The sequence below is a fragment of the Myodes glareolus genome, chromosome 13, assembly GCF_982192425.1.
Source record: "Myodes glareolus chromosome 13, mMyoGla1.1, whole genome shotgun sequence".
Lineage (NCBI taxonomy): Eukaryota > Metazoa > Chordata > Mammalia > Rodentia > Cricetidae > Myodes > Myodes glareolus.
The window spans coordinates 14,962,513-14,986,428 of record NC_142038.1 but is presented as its reverse complement, the minus strand read 5'-3'; the positions used below and the strand labels follow the sequence as shown (position 1 = coordinate 14,986,428).

The window sequence follows — 23,916 nt, the reverse complement described above, 5'->3', positions numbered from 1 at the left end:
AGAGTCCCAGGTAACCTCGGGTGCATGGGTGGGGGGGGAGGGTTGTTGGAAGGAGAGAGGATTAGAGAGAAGGGAGTAGGGGAGGAATGGGGAAAGCTCGGTGGACCGGGATGGGGGGGAGGGAGGAAGGATGAATATGGGATCAGGGAAGAATATATTTCAAATAAGGGAATCATTTTAGGGCTTACAGGAGACTTGATTATAAAGGGGATCCCAGGTCCAAGGAGAGATCCCCAGATTGTTCTCTGGACAGAGGAGAGGGTGCCTGAACCGGCCTTGGCCCATAACCACACTGATGAATATTTTGCTTATCACCTTAGATCCTTCATCTGGCGAAGGATGGCGATACAGACGGAGACCCACATTGGAGCACCGGACTGAGCCCCCCAAGGTCCAAATGAGGAGCAGAAGGACGAAGAAAATGAAAAAGGAAATAAGGACTGCGAGGGATGCTATCACCCACTGATACAAGGGGACTGATCTAATGAGAGTTTACCAAGGCCAGTTGGACTGGGACTGAACGAGGAGGTGATCTAACCAGATTCTCTGAATTTGGCCGGATTCTCTGAATGTGGCTGGCCCGAAGTCTTTCTGAAAAGCCATTGACTATGACACTGGGACTTGTTTCCTCTGCATATACTGGATTTTTGGGATCCAGTCTGTTTGGATATTCACCTTCCTGGACCTGGAGGGAGGGGGGAGGAACTTGAACTTCCCACAGGGCAGGAAACCCTGACTGCCCTAAGGGACGAAGAGGGAGGAGGAGAGGGAGTGGGGGGAGTGGGAGGGTGTTGGGAAGAGGGGCAGAAATAGAAACTTTTATAATTTAATAAAATTACTTTCAAAAAAAGAATATCTCAATCGTGTGTTTTTAAAAATGTATATATGAAGTCATCAAAAATTAAACAAGTCTCTGTATTGAGTTTAGGAAGACCCAACAAATAGAAAGCAGGCTGCTGGCCTATTTAAAATTAAATGCATTCCTTCTCTTGGTTAACTAGCAGTACCTAGTCAAGGGGCATCTGGACAGAAGGGGACCTATAAATACTACTTAAATAACTTTTTATTTATTAATTTGGACATCTTGGGGGCTTTAATGTCCTGATATGTGAAATAAAAGTACTTCTCAGTACCTGGGACATTACAAGCCCTTAATAGTAGCTCCTGTTGATTTATGGGAACACGCAAATAAGTGTCATTTAACCACAGACACACATCTGGGATATACACACCAGAAAAGAGAGTGAATTGGTAAGATTTTTTTGTATTTTACGAGAGAAACCCTAGAGGTTATGAAGCACAATTCATAATGCAAGGCTTTTTAAAAATAATAGTAAAACTGAAATAAGTCACTACAGTATGAGACAGTTTGTAAAATTCAAGGTGGTCTGCACTCATATTAGACAGGTAAAGAAAACGGTAAGAGGAGGGATGCGAGGTGATGAGCCCCAGTCTTTGGAGTTTAGGCAGTAGTGGTACATATTAAGATGGATTCGATTAATGGCAAGGAGTCACATTTGCTTGTTATGTGCATTTGCCATTAAAAATTTCAAATAATGCTGTAAATATGCAAGACAAAAAGTCAAAGTGCCAGTCCTGAATTAGGAAAAGTCAGGCTTGAAGCAAGAACTTCTCCCTGGGAGGAGAGGGAGTGGGAGGAGTGGGAGGGTGTTGGGAGGAGGGGCGGAAATGGAAACTTTTATAATTTAATAAAATTACTTTCTCATAAAAAAAAAAGAACTTCTCCCTGATACTTTGGAGAGTGTTCAATCCATAATGATCGTCATATTAATCAAATCAGGTACCTGAGGGGAATGCAAACATCAGGAGTTATTAAATATCCCAAGGTCATCCCAAGGGTAGGGGAGGTTAAGAAGCAGAACCTTTGGCAATGGTCTTCTTTGAGTGGGGGGGGGGGTCCTCAAGCCAGCAGCCCCACTACTGCTTGGGAATGTGCTCAAGGTGCAGATTCTTGGCTTCCCATTCCAGACACTGAATCCAGATCCCTGTACTCTGATACCAGCAATCTGTGCTCCAAACGTCACTCAATTAATTCAGTGTGGCTTTGGTACAGAACCACATCCCTGGTGTTTAGGAGAGGTAGTTCAAGATGCATCAACCACAATCATCCGGATTGATAAAATATTTCACAGTTTAGGAATATTACTTCTAGGATAAACATATGTAATTAGAACGCAATTCTATTGTGTTTTTCATTTTTCTTTTAATATGTAGGGATAAATTTCGCCTGTTCATATATGAAAACATGGTAGATCTGAAGACTTCTCTGTTCACTCTTGGGTACCATCTCTCAAGGCAGAAGTTACACAAGAGAACTCCTGAGCAACTTTTCTAAAACCTTGACAGGTACATGAAGACTTTGCTTGGTCTAGCAGACTGACAAACAGTCAGGAAAAGAGGAAGTGGCGGGAGGCAGGGAAGTTGATTTGTGACCAGTCACATCATCTCTCCTGTCCTGATGGGAAGATATTTGGAGTAAAACTCCCCTGGGTGCTGTCTTGGGCTCCCCGGAGACTACAGTTCAGGACCTCTGATTAGCCATGCTCCCACAGAAAAGGCCTTGCCTTAAATTCTAAAGAAAACTAATCTTGCTTTAAGGCCAACTACTCATCCCCAGGAACCTTAGGTGTAGTCATCCCTCAGGATCAATGGGGCTGAGTTTAAAAAGTTCCTGAACAACCCAAAAAGAGGAATATGGTATGTATTCACTCATAAGTGGATTCTAGCCATAATTAAAGGTCTTTGAGCCTATTATTCATGATCCTAGAGAAGCTAAATAAGAAAGTGAACCTGAAGAAAATCATGTAGTTATCCGCCTGGAGATTGGAAATAGACAAGAGTGCCAGGTAACCTCGGGTGCATGGGGGGGTGGGGGAGTTGTTGGAAGGGGAGAGGGTTAGAGAGAAGGGAGTAGGGGAGGAATGGGGAAAGCTCGGGGGACTGGGATGGGGGGGGGAAGAGGAAGGATGGATATGGGATCAGGGAAGTATATATCTCAACTAAGGGAGTCATTTTAGGGTTTACAAGAGACTTGATTATAAAGGGAATCCCAGGTCCAAGGAGAGATCCCCAGATTGTTCTCTGGACAGAGGAGAGGGTGCCTGAACCGGCCTTGGTCCACAACCATACTGATGAATATTTTGCATTTCACCATAGAACCCTCATCTGGCAATGGATGGAGATAGAGACAGAGACCCACATTGGAACACCGGACTGAGCCCCCCAAGGTCCAAATGAGGAGCAGAAGGACGAAGAAAATGAAAAAGGAAATCAGCCCGCGAGGGGTGCCATCACCCACTGATACAAGGGGACTGATCTAATGAGCGTTCACCAAAGCCAGTTGGACCGTGACTGAACGAGGAGGTGATCCAACCAGATTCTCTGAATGTGGCCGGATTCTCTGAATGTGGCTGGCCCAGAGCCTTTCTGAAAAGCCATTGACTATGACACTGGGACTTGTTTCCTCTGCATATACTGGATTTTTGGGATCCAGTCTGTTTGGATACTCACCTTCCTGGACCTGGAGGGAGGGGGGAGGAACTTGAACTTCCCACAGGGCAGGAAACCCTGACTGCTCTTTGGGATGGAGAGGAAGGAGGAGAGGGAGTGGGGGGAGTGGGAGGGTGTTGGGAGGAGGGGCGGAAATGGAAACTTTTATAATTTAATAAACTTTGAATAAAAAAAATAAAAAAAGAAAGAAAATAATAAAAAAAGTTCCTGAACATAACAAGATCCTCGGATGCCCCAGTCCCTTTTGAATATGGCAAAGCATCTGAAAGTCAGCAAAACACAGCCCCCATGTGTTTCATTCATACCATCTCTAAGGTGCTTCACACCATTTCTCTAAGGTGCTTCACGCCATCTCTAAGGTGCTTCACACCATCTCTAAGGAGCTTCACACCATCTCTAAGGTGCTTCACACCATCTCTAAGGAGCTTCACATCATCTCTAAGGCGCTTCACACCATCTCTCTAAGGTGCTTCACACCATCTCCAGATCACTCGCAATACCTAATGCCACTTAATATGTCAGCAGTTGGGTTTCAGTAAATAAAAATGAGAAAAGTCTAGATGGACACATGTATCTTCCCCCAACATTTTAGGTCCACTAGTATTGAAACTACTGGTGCAAAACTCACGGATACTGAGGGCTGACGATACACTACTGGGTATTCAGGCAAGCTATCTATTCCCCAGACCTCTTTGTCTTCCCAGGCATCCTCAAGTCTGTGTCCTCAACTGCAGGGACATACACAAGCTCTCCGAATATACCCCTTCAAGCCACCTGTTCCCACTGGACCTACAGAGAGGAGAGGGAGCAGGGCAACAGTTCTCTCAAAAAAAAAACAATAATAATAATTTCCTTACGCACCTCCTAGCACCCTCTCACTTCTCAACTCGTTTTCTTATGTTTAAGTAGAAAAATTCAAAAGCCTTAAAGTGGTTTACAGAAAGTTTCTTTGTAAAGTTGTGATGGAGTAGGAAGGAAGGTACACGTATTGAAACACGGCGCCTAAATAAAAATGGTCTCTCTCTAGATCCTCTTACATGCAGGGGTTCTGGTGGTTTTCTGAACAGCCTGATGAGTCCTCACTGTTGTTCAAAGCCAAGATATGAAACAGAGCGAGGCAAAGACTTGGATCTTCCAAGTATATGCTGTGCTCTTTCAGCAATCCCCATGATATGGACTGATCTCACTGAGAGAGCAGCGAGAACCTGTGAGACAGAATCACAGGCTAAAGGGGCCAGAACCAACCACCCACCTCAAGGCGCTAAGGAACCAGGAAGAGAACTTCCAAAAGCACAGCCAAAAACCACAAAATGCCCATAAAATCTTATCTTGGGTTTCTCTCACTTTAAAAAATTAATACCACCTGAAGCAAATATATTCACTCTTTTGACTACAGTGATGGTCTCCCAGACTGAACATATGTTAAAACGGATCAAGTTGTCACTTTGAAATATATATGGGTTTTGTATATGCCAACTATACTTAATAAAGTTGTCTAAAAGAAATTAAGAAGAATATGATATGCCAGGTTCTGAGTTCAGTCTCTAGTACCATGGAGGGAAAAAAACAAATGGCAAAACCAAAATGAACTACCGAGTTATAGCAGACTATCCAGGAAACATAATCAGAGGTAGAAACGCTCTGCAATAATAAAGGGGTTTAAAGGTGAGAGTAGAACTAGACAGTAGGAGAAGAATGCACAAGACCTTGGGTTCAATGCCCAGCACTGCTCCCCAAAAGGAAAAAAAACAAGAGCATGACAAAGCAAACAGAAAGGAAAGTACACTTGAGGGCTAGTGTTCCCGAGATATTAACATTCCGTGTCCGTGGGCATTTTATTGTCCTTGTTAGGCGGTAATAAGAGAGTCATAAATATTTAACTATGAAATGGATTTCACAGTAAAATTCTTGTAAAGATCAAATGAAATGAAGTATATGTTATCAATTTGAAAGGCATGCTATGCTAGATCAATGTAAGTGCTCATTAATAATGGAAAATGGTATCTCCGATTAACTCAGAGTTCCCCCAGCAGACACCTTCTTCCTTTCATAACTGGGTATCATGTGCTTCCCTCTTATCTGCAGTCTAAAAGCTTTTCAAAGAGCTGACAAACAGACGTGGACCTATAAGCCACCTGCCACAGAGTCCTTAGTCCTGACTCCCAGCTGGGGTGCCCCCAACATCTGTCAGCGGCAAGATACCTCCATGATGGAAATGGGAGCTGGTGGCAAATTTGTAAGACACTGCATCCGGGTTGTAGAACTTCTCTGGTCTTCTGAAACATGGGAGACGGGATTCCATGCCCATGCAATAATAGCACCTGGAGGAGATGGTCTTAACCTTTCAGGTTAACCTTGCTAGGCCTTTGCCTTCCCTTTCAGTGTAAGGGAAGGGATGAAGGGATGAAACTGTTCAAGTGCATTTCCAAAGATCCCTTTAAGGCCTTCAGGTCAAAAGCAGGTACCTGTGCCTGCCTCCTTCTAGACAGGCGGTGCTCACTGGAGAGTCACGATGCTTGTCTGGCACCCAGAGGCCACACTTGGCATTGGCTCAGCAGAGGAGGAGGCCATGCCTGCCTGTGTCTCTACATGCTCTATGTACTGTCTGACAAAGATCAAGGACTTAAGTTTTGTGCCACAAATGAAAGAGAGAGAAGGGAGGGGAGAGTAAGGGAGGGGAGGGAGGGCCTACCAAGCCTTTCAGCGAGCTCGATCACAGCTCGCTGTGCAAAGATGAGCCCATAGTGTAGGGAGCTCGTGTAGTTTCAAGGCATTCTCTCTATGTAGGATACACTCCCGGGAAATCCTGCGGGCTAGTGGAGGACAGCTACACCTGGTGTGGGAGAATTATCTGTATTCTGTCAATCATGTATTTTAATAAAACGCTGATTGGCCAGGCAGGAAGTATAGGCGGGTCAACCAGACAGGAAGTAGAGGCGGGGCAATGAGAACAGGAAAAGGCTAGGAAGGAGGAAGCCCATTCCTCCATTCCTGCCCAGACCACAGAGAAGCAAGATGTATCCTGCCCTGCTGGAAAAGGTACTGAGCCACATGGCCAACACAGACAAGAATTATGGGTTACCGTAAGATGTAAGAATTAGTTAATGAGAAGACTGAGCTAATGGGTCAATCAGTTTATGGCCTGATGTAGACTCTGTGTGAATTTCTTTGGGATTTGCCAGCTGTGGGGTACCAGGCGGGACAGAAGCGCCAACAAGCTAGCCGGCCTTAATGTTACATACACCCCTGAAAAGTACTGCCCCAGTCAGTTTCTACATGGTGGAAACTGAACTCCCTGGGAGGAGAAAGGCAGGCCTCTCTTGAGCCTCAAGGATCTCCAGAGTCATATAGTGCATCTCTGTCTATGAGAGAATGCTGGTGAACCTGTCTTCCTTTTGTTTTATAAAGTACTCGACAAAAGAATAACTTACATAGAAAGGGTTTCTTTTAGCTCCCAATTCCAGGTCACTGCCCACAATTGTGGTGAAGTCAAGGCAAGAACCTGAAACAACCAGTCACGTGAGCAGACAAGAACAGATAGAATGAATGTGTACACACACGTGTGGTACTTAGCTAGCTTTCTCTGCTCTTCGACAGTCTAGGCCCCAAACCAGGGAGTGATGCCACAAACTTTCAGGCTGGGTCTTTTCACATCAATTATCATAATCAAGGCAGTCTTCCACAGATGTACCCGCCGGCCAATGCTATCTGGACGATCCCTCACTGAGACTCTCTTCCCAGGGTGATGCTAGGTTGTATCAAGTTATCAATAGTTCAAGGCCCAACCTGTGCAGGTCTTTTGTAGTCACCATAACTGCTGTGCTCTGAGACAGTGGTGGTTATATTCATCTCATGAGAATAGGCTTCCTGAAGACAGGAAGGGAAGGAGGGAGGGAGGGAGGGAGGGAGGGAGGGAGGGAGGGAGGGAGGGAGGGAGGGAGGGAGGGATGAAAAATGAGTGAAAGAAAGGGAAAGGGATTTTTATAATTCTTACTGATCTTTCTCTTCTTCCTGCTGGGGACAAAATGAAACAGCCATTTTGCAATCAAGAGGACAAAAGTTCCTTGTCATCCATGCGGGGGAAAGATGAAGTCTGCATCCAAATACCATTGTGGATACATTGCATCACTTTCAAGCTGCCTCCTTGACAGACTTCCTTTTGCATGAGAAAAAAAAAAAAGTCTTCCTCGGGTCATCACCATCAGGTTTCTGTTTTATCTGGCAGATGTAATTACAATAGATGAATCCAAACCCCAGCTGGGTAAGTGCACACAAGCTCTCCTGGAAGCCAGTCCACTAAGAGGAAAATAGCAGCAATGTTCTCCTGAGGGTACACTCACAGAAAGGGGAGCTGCTGTTCTGGGTTGTGGTTTCCCATCCTCATGAGTAAGTGGGTAAAAATGAAGCCAGACAAGGCAGTTAGACCCTCCTTGGGTGTCCCTAAAACCATGGTCATGGAACCAGGCATGCATCTGACAGCAAGAGTCCCACCTGGTGGGGTGGAGCTGCAATAGGAGGACAGATTTTTGGGGAGGAATTGAGAAGAACAAAACACATATTAGAACCACCAGACAGACACCCAACAGACTGACAGCTATACTTCAGACTCAGTCAATGGGGCAAAATGGGAAGATAACAGCAAGAGATGGTAGGTTGCCGTGAGTTATGACCAGGAGCCTTTGTATTCCAGCAATAACTTCCAGCATAGAGACAAAAGTAAGATCAGTAACAGTTACTGAGCTTTCAGGACAATGCTCTCAAGGGCACTGAGCTGGTGTTTGGAGAATCAGACACCAGGAAATATGGCTGATACTCAGGGCTGCCCAGCAAGCACACATACATCCCCATGCTTCTTTGATACTTCATCCTCACAAAAGAGCCCATCATCCACTACGGAAGCGAACGTGACGACTCCCACCTTCCTGCCTTCCCTTCACTTGGAAATGAACATATAATCTATGCAGACTAAGGAGCAGTCTGAACATGGCATTGTTGCTTAGTAGAGAGATGTGAACAACTGGTATCTGGACCAGTCAGAACGTTGTTGTTTAAAAAAAAGAATCCTTTCAGGAGGAAAGATTTTTGGCCCAGTTCAGAGCCGTGGTACGTTGTGTTCATTACTTTGGGCCTAGAGTAAGACAGAATACCACAGGACTGGGGCATGTGACAGAGGCCGTGACACTTCGTGAGAGCAAAGAAGCTGAGAGAAGCCAACAAAGAGGCGAGAGACAAAGCCCATTTCTCTGGAGCATGCCTCCAATAACCTGCTTCTTCCAAGGAGGCCTCACCTCCTGAGGTTCCCACCACCACCCAAAATAACACCCCCCTCTGGGGACCTTGGAACACACGAGCCTGTGGGGGACATCGCATATCCAAGCTGTAACAATAGCCCAGATCACGCTGTGCGCACTCGTGATCATAAAGGGAGGTTGTTAAAATGCAGAGGAGGAGAAAACGGGCAAATGGTGTCCTTGGATCTTAATGACACGGTGGAGCCACTGCACCAAACTGAAACTACCTGCCTCCTCATACCGCTAAAATAAAATAATGAATGTCTTTAGGCTCCTGTCACTTCTAGTTGTGTTTCCTATTACTCACGGTACCAGAAAGCGTCTCTGCTGATACAGAGGAGATGGAAGAGAGCCCCAGGAGCCCCGACCCTCTTAGGAGGGAGTGGAGATTGACTCTCGCCTTTTCCTTCCCAGGTTCACACACTTAGAAACCTAGAAAGAGCCATCCATGCTCAGAAATTGAAGGCTTTCTTCCTTTAATGATACACCATCATAGACCAATCTATCACTTTCCCAGTCCCTTTTCTGCAGCTGTCAAGAACACAAGCAATGTAAAAATGACAACAGCACCTCAGGCACAGTCACCAGAGAGGATTCACTCAGCGCCGTGGTCAAAGAATGCTGAGACAGTTTCCACGTGAGCTGTAGGGAGAAGGAATGTCCCTGTCTCTGCAATAAACACACATAGCAGATCTTAGTAGGAAAATTAGCATGCATCTTGTGAGGTTTCGAACCCAGGACAAACAGCTGAGGTGCTTATTTAATATACCAAAGTAGACCTAGCCACCCATTTCTCCCAGCATCCCTCAGTTCCTATCTGTTACAGGGTGTGGTGTGGCTGGCATGCCCCGCCCTCTACCCTGAACTCTCCTTGCTCAGGGGCTGGGCTTTCCTTCCCCCAGAGGCTCTTTCTAGTATAATCCAGATATTAAGCTCACCCACCCCTTTTTTACCTTTGGCCTCCTGGCTACTGCACCTGGCCCCCTCTCCCCAAACGGCTCAGCTAAGCTGGGTCATGTCCAATCTGGGCTCTCCCAGATGTCTCTGGCCATGCCTCTACCTACATTCTCCCTTTTATCTATGTTAAATTTTCTCTTCCACCATACCGAGCAGTCAAGCCCTTTCCTTTATTTTTGCAATATTTTTTCATTCACATTTAAAAAGTAACATTCTATAAGTAGACTAACTTTAAAGGAAGAAGGAGCTAAAAGGAATATTTTTTTCGAATGTATCCATTTAGTGGCATATTACATATGTTCATTTTTTATCCTGACAAAAATTCTGTATTGATGAGCTTTTCATTAATCAAAATACTAAGGTAATCTATTTAAAGGCCAAGTATTTGTTTTGGTTCACAGTTTCCAAGACCTCAGTCTATGGTCACACCGTGTTGCTTTGAGCCTGCGCACAGCACATTACTACACGAAGAAAACACGTGGTAGAGGAAATATGGCCACCTCATAGTGACCAGGAAACAAGGAGAGAGGATGGAGGATGGAGACTGCAATATCCTCTTCAAGAGAATGGTCTCCAGTGACCTAATTTTCTCCAGCTAGGTCCCACTTAAGGCTCATCTCCCAACAAAGCTAACACTCACTGACCAAGCCTTTAACATGTGGGCTTTGAAGGACATTCAAGACCTAAAACACAGCAAATCTTACACATGAACACACTCTTTGCAGCAAGTTAAGAGAGGCAAATGACGGGTTAGGGGGTGGAAGATAATGACTCATTAGTAAGGAGTGCTTTGTAGGCTTCTCTGGGCTGAACCGTCTCTGGGTGGACATGGTTGAGCATTGTCTCCAGCAGTTAATTTCTATGCTACCTAATAAGAAAGAGAAGAGGGATGTCTGTGTAATTTTATGTCCTTCTTTTAGGGAAATGGAAGTGAGAGACAAAGAGATTTTCTTGGATCTGCTTTTTCTCATTTGCCTTCAGATCAAAACAATCCTCATGCCAAGTGGTGAATCTGGGGGCCACTCCCCAGTATCACTCAATGCCAGCATTTCTTGCCAGCGAGCTCTACTGAGCATCTCTTTGCTCTGCCACGGGAAATTCACAGAAGGACTTTCCTAACATGTGTGCCTTCTCTGCATAAGCCTCAAATCTCTTTTGTGAAGATAAGACCTTCTACCCGACAGGGTTAAAGGCTGGGTGGGGGTGCATATCCAGAGAGCAGCCCGGAAGTGAGAGACTGCTGAGCTTCCTCCCCACGGAGTTGGGTGAACACTCTACACTCAGGGACTCCTGAAGTTACTCACAGTCTGTGATACTTGATCTTAATCATCAGTTTATCTCTGGGTGTGTCTCTAAGGGTATTTCCAGAGGGTTTAACTCAGGACGTAAGACTCATCTGGAATGTGGATGGTACCATTTCTTTGGCTGGGGTTCCCAGCCTGAATAAAATGGAGAAAGTGGAGTGAGCCCCAACATTCAATGTCTTCCTTTCCTAACAATGACAGCAATGTGGCAGCTTGTCTCAGGATCTTACTGTGGTGCCTGCCTTACCATGATGGATCATGCCCTCAAACTGGGAGCCAAAGTAAGCTGTCTCTTTTTTTAAGCTAATTTTATCTGTTCTATTTTTGTCACTGGAACAATGGTAAGCGTAACTAACAAACCATCACAAGGCCCGTTCACCATCCTCACTCACGCATCCTTCACGCATGAGTCTCCTTCTCCAAGGCTGCTTACTCTTGATATTCCTAGGAAATGCAGACAGAATGAATGACTCCTTCCCCAGACACTTGCTGTGAGCCATGTAGCCCTAGAAACAGGAGTTGCTGGCGGTTTCATGGGGAGAAGAAGAAATCAGAGCAGAAGTACCTGAAGCTCATTGATTTCGTTACGTCAGAAAGATACATTTCATGGTTTAAAATAGCAAAGATTTAAATATTCAAAACAAAAATAAAAATTACTGCGTTGTCACCCTTGGAGGTGAAATGTGTCAAGGTCTTGTTAAGGCTTCATGTTACATGTTGTCTACAAGTACATAAAAAGACACAAGTTTAGATAGAGGTACGGCTATAAACGCAATGTGCCTTGGGATCCAGCTGCCCCTACCCTGTACTCCCAGACACTAGAAGACTGAGTCAGAAAATACAAGTGGGTCACACCTCTGTGAATCTATGAAAGTGACCAGACACTTTCCAGAATGAAGCTTGGAGCAACCAAGCCCTGATCCCATGATGTTAGACACATCAAGATTTTAAAAGAAAAGATGCAGCTCTCATCTTCAAGAAAATGACAAAGGAGCAGAGAAGACCACACTTTCAGATAACAAATTTGGCAAAGCAGCGTTTTGTTTCGTAAATCTTATAACTCAAGTAAAGCCATAGGAACAAGATGGAAATGTTCAGAGAAATTCATGGAGAAGTTGACTTCAAAGTCAAAGAAGACGGAGGAGTGGCAGTCCATCCAGGAAGGAACAAAGCCTACAGAAAGCTCTGGAGATGGGACCAAATGTATTCAGGAACTGCTGAGTCTTGTTTGGCTAAGAGCAAAATGGTTACAATGGACTGAATCCCCTTAAATATCCAGATTGAGTATTCAGTTGAGAATACTCAATCTGGATATTCAATAATCCCAACCCTATATTGAAACCCTGGAAGCAGAGCTGTCAGGGGATAATTAATGAAGACAGAGCTCTCAAGATTAATTAATGTTATTATAAGAAGAAATGAGAGATCCGGTTTACCCCTTTTCTGCCATATGCCTATTCAGCGCGAGGATGGTTATGAATGGTTATGCCACTTGTTCCAGGAAATTGGCTAGGTTTCTAGTATGAGATATGATTTCTTCCCTGTTGAGTAGGCTTTAAAGCTACTTAGGCAGCTCTTGGTTACCACCAAGACAGAGTGCCGTTTGTGGCACCTTTCCTGACCTCTTGCTGTGCTGACCTTTGTTGTGGTTCATACAAGTCGCAGTGGAGTGGGACTGTTAACTGCTTGTCTCCCTTAACATCGTCCATAGTGTTTTCTGGGATCATGGAAGCTCGAAGGCAGGAAGGAGACTTTCAGGTCAGATCCAGCTCAACTAACTTGAAAATTACTGCATTGAATCCTTTGTCCTAAGGGTGCCATGTCTTCAGTATTCAGTAGAATAAGGAATTATCCTCCTGAAAAGCAAGCAAGGGCTACATCAATGGGTTATATTCCGATTCTATACATCCTTCTCCTGGGTCTAGCCCAGGAAATGGATGGAACTAGAAAAGACTGTATTGAGTGAGGTAAGCCAGACCCAGAAAGACAAATGTGGCATGTTCTCTCTCATCAGAGGCCTCTATCTCTAAATCTTTAGATGTGACTACACATCCTGGAATGAGTGTAGAAACCAGGAAAGTTAAAAGGTGCCATTGCCAGAGTACAGGGAGCACTAGAGGTGGGACTCGCACGGGACAACTGATCTGAGAGGAAGAATGGAGACGTAGAGGGCTCTCATTAGGGGGGAGGGGAGATAAATTAGAAGAACGGGGAAAAGGGTAAAATAACAGTAAGAATGTTTGGAAAAGTCAGAAGGAATCATACTATTAACTATTTACCTAAAATGCCTAGAAAACACGTAAGTCAGTGTATGAATACAAGCAGAGAGATAGAAAATAAAACTGTGCCATCTGAGCTGACACTGCTCCCTCCAAGAGTCAAAGACCATCTAACAAAAACCCTAAAACCAAACCTGAAAAGTCCTCTTTTGAGTTGTTGGTAAGGGTTGTACCAAAGACTCCCAAAATACTTCAGGCTTTAGCTATTGCCCCTGGTTTTCCTCTCCTCCACCCCAGCCCCTTATACTGGTAGAAAATAAATCTCTATTGCTGAAGACACTATAAACTTCAGGCTCAGAACAAAGAGGCCCCCTACGCTGGAACTAACCTGAAAGTCTCCTCACTGGACTAGTTTTCATGGTACCAGAATACATGATGCAAGTTTCCAAAGGGGGAAGCAGCCAACAGCCCTTTCCAGTTATGATGCCTATAAACCAGCAGCAGCACGTCATAGCAATTCTAAGGGTGCAGGAGTGGCAGGCATACAATAACAGTAACCAACAATTCTCTATTTGGACTTTAGACCTTCTCAGCTAGAGGGAAATCATGCATGGTATCAGAAACCTAGCCAACTATCATTACCCAAGGCTAATGAAGTCATAGATCTTGGAGGAGAACCAACCACCACCACTTTACTAAGCCAACGTAATTACTAACTGCATCCTAAATAGTTGTCCTTATACCCATAGGTAAGTGTAGTCCGCACCACTCATCAAAAAAACTTCCCTTTGTAACATACAGAAAACCAAAGCCAAGAAAGATGCTGAATTAAGGATCTCACTCCCAAGGCTACATCTACAATATAGCTCCTATACCTAAGGCTCGGGGAACACTTAGGAAAGGAGGATAAAGGTTTTTAAGAGCCAGAGGATCAGGAGTTAGCTTGCTTTGAGATTGTGTCTCCTAGAAATATTGGAAACTATACCAATAAAATCTTACCAACATGACCACCCAAATATTAACTGAACAGGGACAACACAGTGAACAGTGGAAAGCCCACCAGGCCTCAGCCCTACACAGAAAATTACAGGCAACTAAGAAATGTTGAGAGTGGAAGAAATAGTCTTTCCCAGTGAAGAGCGCACCAATCGATTATCCAGTACCAAATGAGCCACCCTGAAAACGTACACATGAGCAGTATTGTACAGACTGAGAAGGTTGTGGTTATGTATGTAGGAATAGGCATGTATATGCGTGTATGTATGTAACACAATTAATAAAAAAAGGACATGTTTTTTTTTAAAAAGCAAGAATGTAAATGGGAGGGTTTGGAGGAAAGAAAGGGAAGAAGAAATGTGATTATATAAGAAATCTAAAAAGTAAAAGAAATAATTTTAAATAGTCTATATTATTTTGGAAGTCATTTGAATCACCCTGACCAACCATTCATTCTAAAGGATCTTTCTCATGCCTGACAGAGAGATTTGTGTTAGTCTACAGTCTTTATGAGCAGCATTGTCAGCCGAGGTGGCATACCTTCCTTTCATATATATTATATGTACTCTATATAATTTTAGCTAAATATAAAATTATATGTTTGCTTGAGGCTTTATTTGGCCCCCTCCTTTTGTGCTTCTTTTTCTTCCCTCCCCGGATTCCCCGTTTTTCCGTTTCCCAGTTCATATCACCTGTACCCTACTATTCATCTGTCACCACACACACACACACACACTCACACACATACACACGCTCACACACCACACACACTCACACAATCACTCTCTCTCTCACTCTCTCTCTCTCTCACACACACACACAACATACATACACACACTCACACTCACGCACACTCACACACACACCACATTCATTCACATACTCACACTCACACACACACACTCGATCTCTCTCTCTCTCTCTCTCTCTCTCTCTCTCTCTCTCACACACACACACACACACACACACACACACACACACACACACCGATGGTCCCTTTCTATTCTGGTGTGATGACTCCATGCTGTATGCTCACACCCAAGGATCTGAAAGCTCGGAACCACAGGTAAGAGAGAGCATTCCATTGTGTTGCTATTTTCCCTATTTCTATTCCTTCTGTTTCTACTCTCTCCGTTTTTTTTATTCTGTCTCATTCCATTTCTACTGAAAACAAAGCAGAAAGTAGGATTTCTCTTTCTAACATGGTGTATAACTTTATAATAGACACCGCCGATTTCCTGAGAATTTGATAAATGGACTTGAACTCCCAGACCAGAATCACACAAGAGGGTTGTGTCTAAGACTCTGGAGACCCAACCTGAGCCCCTCAGAGCTTCCTGGCCCAGGTCTCTTCCTCATTACCCTCACCATTCGACCTGGATCAAGAGGGGTTTTCACTCTGATGGTGCCACTATGTCAGATAAGTAACTTTTTTATCTCAATATAGTTTTTATTTCTGAGATTATAACACAATTAAAACATTTCTCCCTTCATTTTCCTCCATCTGAACCTTCCCATATATCCATCCTTGTTCTCTTTCAAATTCATGACCTCTTTTTAAACTAATTGTTGTTATACATGTGTATATGTATGCATATACATATATTCCTGAATATAACGGGCCCAACATGTATAATGTTACTCACAGATGTTTTCAGGGATGGCCATTTGGTATTAGATAACTAATCGATATACTCTTCCCTGAGAAAGACTATTTCTACAGCTCTCAACAATCCTTGCTTGCCTGTAGCTCTTGATAGAGTTGAGAGCCCATTGGGGCTTTTTCCTGTTGGTATTAAATTGTCTGCTGTTATTGTCTTTGTTCAGCCCATGCTTAAGCTGTCATCACCTTGGCGAGACTTTACAGGTGTCCTTCTGACGTCACTGGGAGATGTACTCCTACAACAAACTCTTTTATCTTCTGGCTCTTACACTCTTTCTGTCCCCTAAAGATTTCGGTACAAGGGATGTAAATATGTCTAGGGTAATTAGATTCCATGTAAAAGAGTCTAAGGAAGCAGTGGTGGTTAGGAAGCCCCTCAAACTCTGACATCACTTAAACCTAGTCCATGAGTTATAAAGCAGCGCAAAAGATGTGAGAAAAGATTCCGCTTAGCAAAATGAGTTGTACACCAGTCTAGAAAGCTGGGCATGGTGTCACACTGGGAGACTGAGGTGGGAGAATCTCCAGTTCAAAGCCAGCATGGGCTACACACTCAGACTCTGTCTCAAAATTCAAAATAACTGTAAAACTGCTAACATGGTTACTAAAATGATTGCACTGATTTTAAATAAATAATTAAACCAGACACAGAAGGAAAATGTAGTAAAACTCTTTTTGTATGGGGTAATTGACCTGGAATAGTCAATTCACAGGAAAGGAAAGGAAAGTGTTGATAGAATGGAAACTGCTGGGGCAGGAAGTGAGGAGAATGGTGAGTTTCTGTTTAGTGAGTTTAGAGTTTCGTTTTGGGGAGGTGAGCATTCTGGAGGTGAAAGGTGAGGACGGTTTGTAGCGGTGTGAATGTGTTTACTGCCACATACACATCAGAGTGGGAGGATGATGTGCTTTGTGGTAAGTATAGTTTGCTCTCATACAAAAATACGCTAGTTCTCCATGCCTACATAGAGATATGTAAGAATCAGGTAACTCTTCTGACTTCTGCCGCCAGCACTGCATATATGCAGGGCATAAATATACATGAAGGGCATAAACATGCATGCAGGGCATAGATATACATGCAGGCAAGACACTTAAACAGCATATTAATAGATATATTTTTTTAAACAGAGAGAGTGAATCAGGCAAGCCCATGCCTAATATGTTTGTGGAAAGAGACCCCTCACCCTTTAGCGACTCCAACACACACTTGTGTACATATTTCAATTCCGTGTGAGTACAATGACTATGAGGGCTATGACAGCCAGGCAGGGCTTGGGGGTTGAACTTAAAGGTCGTCAGAAATCTTGACATACATTGAAGCAACACTTTTATGAAACACAAGAAAGAGACCTCCTCTAAGCTTATGGGATACATCATATGACTGGTTTATGTTTCTGGATCTGGCAAACCTTGTCAAAGACTGGGTTTCATTGTAACACCCACTAGGAGCCAGGCTACATAGGAGTTCCCCATCCTAGCTGCCACAGGCTACAGGTCTCTGACTCAAAGAGCCTGACAATTATCGAACAGGCCCAGTTTGCCTAAGCCACTCATCAAGTTGTGAAAAAAGCTAGGGCTTGGCCTCCAGCCCAGAATTACAGCAAACAGACAGCAGCTCAGGCCTCTGCCCTGGCCCCAGAAAAGCAGACAGATGCCCAAGGGCTCACACACACAGAGAATGGTTGTGACAACTGCCCGAGGACACACATGCATGTGTACACACACACACAAATGGTTTTGACTTTGAGAAAAGCCACAAAGTTGATGTGGGAGGTGATGTATGCTGTGAATATGTTTTCTTGTCATTGGTTAATGAATAAAGAATCTACCTTAGCCTGTGATAGGATAGAGTAGAGCTAGGTGGGGAAAACTAAACTGAATGCTGGGAAAAAGAAGGCGGAGTCAAGAAGATGCTCTGTAGCCACAGCCAGAGCCTGCACACTGAAACTTTGCCGGTAGGCCATGAGCCTCATGGTAAATATAAAATAATAGAAATGAGTTAAATTAAGATGTAAACGTTAGCCAATAAGAAGCTAGAGCTAATGGGCCAAGCAGTGATTTAATTAATACAGTTTCTGTGTGATTATTTCGGGGCTGAGCAGTCAGGAACAAATAAGCAGCCTCCCACTACACAGAGTGAATAGAGTCCCTCTTTGATCTCCACACAGATTCAATAAAGGAAACTGAAGTCATATAAAACCCATCTGCTGGGCTATGGAAAAGGGAAAGTAACAGCTGTCTAGGATATGTACACAAGCAAGGCAAATGTATACCACAATAGGAATCAATCTATTCCTTATAGACAAGGAGAATCATAAAGCTACTAATCCCCACATTTCTAGAGTATTAGCTCCTAAGAGAGCAAGTTGTGACATTTCAGTTGTCAACACCACTCCAATGGCTCAGTGCACCCCAGACACTAGTTAGCTCTTGCTGCTTCTGGAAGAAGTTTAATATATTCAATGTACTAGACAATTAATTCCAGGAGCATACAAAAATGAGGGTGTCGTGGTCATTTTTGTTGTCATTGTTGTTCTCTGTAAGAATTCATAACTACTAAAAGGATAGCAGAAACAAAAAAAATGATGGCTGAAATGGTTTTTATCCAGTGAAACTTTTAACAGACAGCAATTAATTAGAAGAAATTCCCACACTGAGGGCAAATTCAACGACGCCAATAGGTATCCTACAGTTCAACTCAACTGTAGTACTCCTAGCTGTCAAGAGCATCAGACACCACATACTTAAGGACTCAGTCCCACAAGGTTGCCTCTAACTCAGGTGCCAGTTACACATAGATTTCCGGGTCACCTACATTTAGCTATGAAGTTATAGGTTCCCTCCTTTGTTGCGTTCAATAATTTGCCAGAGTTGAGCTAGGTAGTCAGTTAGCACCTTCCTCACTTGAATTAACTTGTTTTAAAGAATACAATTCAGAGTGGACCAAATAGATGTATCTGAACCTCTCTGCCCTCTCCAGGGGCACACCCTCCAGAACTTCCTGTGTCACACACATCTGGATTGTTCGGGTGTTTTCTGGAGCGTAATCCTCAGCCACTCACTTCTTCTTCAAAGAGATCGTGAGTGTGTGTGTGTGTGTGTGTGTGTGTGTGTGTCTAAAAAAAATTCAATCTTCTAACCACCTGGTCTTCTTGGTGACTAGCCCCATCCTGAGATACCTGGGTCCCTATCCTAAGTTACTTCATTAGCATAAACCAAAGTGTAATGGAAAGGTACTCGCTATAAAAAATATTTTAAAAGGCATAAAACAAACAAACACTTATCACTTAGGAAATTCCAAGGATTTTAGGAGCTCTGTGCCAGAGACAAAGACATTATTGTTGTTATTGTTGTTGTTGCTGTTGTTGTTGTTGTTATACCACAGTAGTAGAAAAATCAAGATGAGATCCAGGTTGAGACAAAAGAGGTAATGTGTAAGAAAAGCCCTCAGTCAGGAGACCATGACTGAATCTTGGAAGATGACAGTTGTCCACTGGAGAGACAGCTGGAGAAATGGCAAAGGGACAAAGGACAAGAGAGTCCAGCACATTCCACTAAGGAATGCAGAGCTCACAAGACTTTTTCAGGAACTCCTGATTGGTCCCTGTTTCTTCTGTGTCTCCATCCTTCATTCAGTGCTACAAGAATTATTTTTAAATATTCATCAAATCTCTAGCCCTCTGAAAGCTCCCTACCCAACATAAATTTATTCCAAATTCTCTGGTTGGTCCACAAGGCTCTGCTTAATGAATCTCCCTGTCCACTTACTTCTCTATAAGAAAATAACATTTCCCCATTCTGGTGGCTTCATTCAGACATGGTGCTCCATGACTGTCCCTCAGGCACACCACACTCCTCTTTATCTCTGGGTCTTGTTTCCTGGGATGTTTGTGGTTTACAACAGAGTTCCTTGTAGACAGTGCAAGGAAGTTTGGAAGAAACATAATAAAGGGGTTAACAGTGTGGTTTCTGGTGTCAGATTGCCTAGCTCCAAGATCTTCCTCTTGTTAGCTGAGAGAAATCATGATTCCCTGAGAGTCATTCTCCTCAGGTAAGATGAGGGCACTAACAAAAACAGTGCTTAGGGGGCTGGAGAGGTGGCTCAGTGGTTAAGAGCATTGCCTGCTCTTCCAAAGGTCCTGAGTTCAATTCCCAGCAACCACATGGTGGCTCACAACCATCTGTAATGAGGTCTGGTGCCCTCTTCTGACCTGCAGGCATATACACATTCAGAAAGAATATTGAATACACAATAAATAAATAAATAAATAAATAAATAAATAAATATTTAAAAAAAAACAGTGCTTATATCACAGGATTATTGAAAGTCACACGGGTTTCTTTATACAAGCAGACAGTATGGTGTTGGCACATAGTACCAACGTTAGAGTTCTTTCTTTTTTGTAAGGAGGAAAGCTATGAGGGAGTAAGACAGTAAGGAAATCAAGTTTTCCTTTGGCCAAATCTGTGATCAGAGGTGAAGGGGTCACCTTCACTAGCAAGGAGATTTTTATAATCCTTTATTCAGCAGACTCCAATAGTGGACAGTGTGCTAGTTAGTGAGAAAGTGATTGCTAGTGCCTGTGTTTGGATATAACTTCAAGAGCCCAGCCTGAGCTTTGCTTGGCAATTAAAAGAACCATCCATTCAAAATCTTCCCCTCCATCAGAAATCTTCCCCTCTGAGAAGAATTGGCTGAACTCCAAGCCTGAGTCTTCCTTAATTACATAGTGAGTTGAAAAGAATTGAAGATAAGGTTTGTCACACATTTCCTGGTGACTGCATGCTGTGTATATGCAGAAAAGAGAAAGCTATAAACCAAAAGTCAAACTCTTTCTCCCTCACTCCACCAAGTCTCAGCTCCCCAAATGTAGTCCTTGTTAACAGATTATGTGTTATTTCTTTAAAAAAAAATAAAATTAAAACTGATCTTGCACATATCTATATTTTGCACATGTGTGCTTTCATATTTTTATACAAATGAGGTCATGAAAGTTTTTAAATGTTAACCCTTAATTCTTTGGCACCCATCCTAACAAGATGTATAGTCTAAACAATCTCCCCTTAGATATGCGCCATTCACTATGAACTCAAGTCCAAACTCAGTATGGTAGAAATGGTGCTACGCCAACCACTTAGCCAGGACTTAGGAAACTTGAAGGTTTACTTCCTGCATTTTGAGATACTTATTCTTGGAACCCCGCCACCATGCCATGAGGAAGCCAAACAGCCATATAAAGAGAACATATCCAAACCAAAAGTCAACATCAGCTGCCAAGCATGAGGTGGAAAGCCCTCAGATGTGTCCAGCCCCAGACATCAGGTCACCTTGAGGTAATCCTAGGTGACTCAGGTGTGACAAACACAAGCTGTCCCTGCCAAGTTCTTACATCTCGCAGCTGTGTGAGGAAAAATTAATGAGTGCCATAATTTGAAGTCACTGAATCTGAATGTTCTTTATACAGCTACAGGTATTACTTTTGTAATTTTAGCAAAGTATTATTTTTAAGATCATCTATAACATATTCAAATCTAAATTTTAAGAGCCTAGCCCTCCGTATTACGAATGTGTCCTTTCAAATCAACCAACAACACACTGATGGACATTTAATTTGTTTCCAGTCTTTTGCCAGTGCAAATAACTGTTAATCACTTTAGCATGCTTTAGAATCAAAAAGCAACAAGAATTTTACATTTTGAAAGATAGCACAGAATTAGATATTGCTCACCAAAACAATAAAGGTTTCATTGACTTATATTCCTGCCTATTTTCTATATATTCAACACTGAGTTTTTAAGAGTTTTATACTTGACCAGAGGGGTGGTGGTGCAGCTTTTGATCCCAGAATTTGGGAGACAAAAGTAGGCAGATCTCTGTGAGTTCGAGGCCAACCTGGTCGACAAAGTGAGTTCCAGAACAGCCAGGACTGTTACACATAAAAACCCTGTCTCTCTTGGCAATCTGGATGATTATTTTTCAATATCTCTAATGTTTTGTTAGTCCTTCAATTGTAGTTAAAAGTGTCCCAGTTGAAATTTTCTGTAAAATGGGCTAGTAAGGAGGCTAAGTGGGTAAAGGCAATTGCCTCTAAGACTGATGGCTTTTTTTTTCTTTTTTGGTTTTTCGAGACAGGGTTTCTCTGTAGCTTTGGAGCCTGTCCTAAAACTAGCTATTGTGGACCAGGCTGGCCTTGAACTCACAAAGATCTGTCTGCCTCTGCCTCCTGAGTGCTGGGATTAAAGGCATGCGCCACCACGACCTGGCGACTGATGACTTGAGTTCAATCCCAAGAACCAACATGGTAGATACAGAAAATTGACTTAGGAGAGTCACTCTCTGATGCTCACACATGCACTATGATGTATGCACACTCCCGCACATACATATACATGCAACCAAAACTTAAGTGTTAAACAATTTAAATTCTCTATAAAAGCACAAAACAAATTCAGTTTTAATCATGGAAGAGAAAATCCAACATCATACAGATAGGATATTTTAGTGAGTCCCCCCCTCCAAAATAATTGTGGATATTCTCCTCCAATACTACACCAAAACTTCATGCCAAATATATTCTTTGGGACATGTGGCTCTTAAATAATGGACAACTTTTGTGTGTCTCTGTGTGGTACTGGGGGCTAAACCTGGAACCTCATCCATACGAGGCAAGTACTCAGCCACTGAGCTATATCCCCAACTCACAACAATGTGTTCAGTCATGCTCATAGTGACCAAAGAGCTAAAGTCAAACTACGGTCTCTGGTAAAGGCTCTTTCTGTTTGGTGGATCACAAAGCACCTTCTCATTATGACATTACATGACTTTCCCATTGAGCAAATCAGAAAGCAAAAGAAAGAGAAGAGACATATCCTTAAAGATTGCTGCTGATGTTGAATCCGACATCCAAATCACAAAACTTTCACAATTGTTATATCAGTATCCACTGAACTATCATGATGTTGTAAGACTATGCTTTGTTCATTCAAAACAATGTTTTCCAAACCTGTGTGAATAATTTAACATTGACATGCTTTATTATATACAAACACATGCATGTGTACACATGTGTGCGTGCACACACATTCATTTAGATCATTCCCATTCTAACCATAAAAGTCTTTTATGTCTGTTGAGGTTGTTAATATCACTGTGGAATCTGTGAGATTCTTTAAATTTTGATTGTTGCTTAGGAGTCAAATTTTATAATTGATAAAAAAACACTTTTTTCCATCAATAAATTTTATAAGCAGTTATACATACTGTGTATATGTATACTGTTATTCCTTATGCTCTGGTCCGTTTAAGGACTAACCACGCCCACTCCCAGCCACTTCTGACCTCCCTGTCGCCATCTTAACTCTCTCTCTTCTGTCCCCCATCTCTTGGCGTGTGCACATGTGTCTTTGTCTCTCTCTATGTTTCTCCCCATGCTTCCCTGTTTTCCTCTTTTTTAAGTAATAAATGTCTCTCTCTTCTTTAAGTAATAAATATTTAGCTTATTTTTAGCCTTACATCTATTTACTATGTCCTATGAGCCTTTTATCCACTGTACCCACCCGCATGACTCGCCCGCCGCATGGCGGGACCAGCCTGCCACCCTGGAGATCTTGCAGGGACCCACAGCTGTCCTTGTCGGACTAGCGGCTGCTCTGCAAGCCTGCCAGGGAACACACCCGCCTTTTAAAGAACAATATATGCTATGTATTGTCAACTCGACAAAATCACCTCTTGCCAGGAAAGAGGTGTATGAACTGAAGAAATATAAGTAAAGAATATAAAGAAGCATAAAAGTAATAAGACAGAAAACAGAAAGTATCGGGAGGGCATTCGTGACTGTAATCCTGAAATTCACCCAGGTATATTTTTCCACAGCTTTTATACCCAACATAAATGGGGGGGGGAGTAACAAAAGACTTTATCAACATAATAAAAAGGATAACTCACACAGTCAATG

General features: G+C 43.0%; 1 pseudogene; it reads left to right on the top strand.

The window, feature by feature from the left end:
* Positions 1-23,916, top strand: part of LOC148119957 (uncharacterized) — a 53,351-nt pseudogene that overhangs the window by 9,330 nt on the left and 20,105 nt on the right.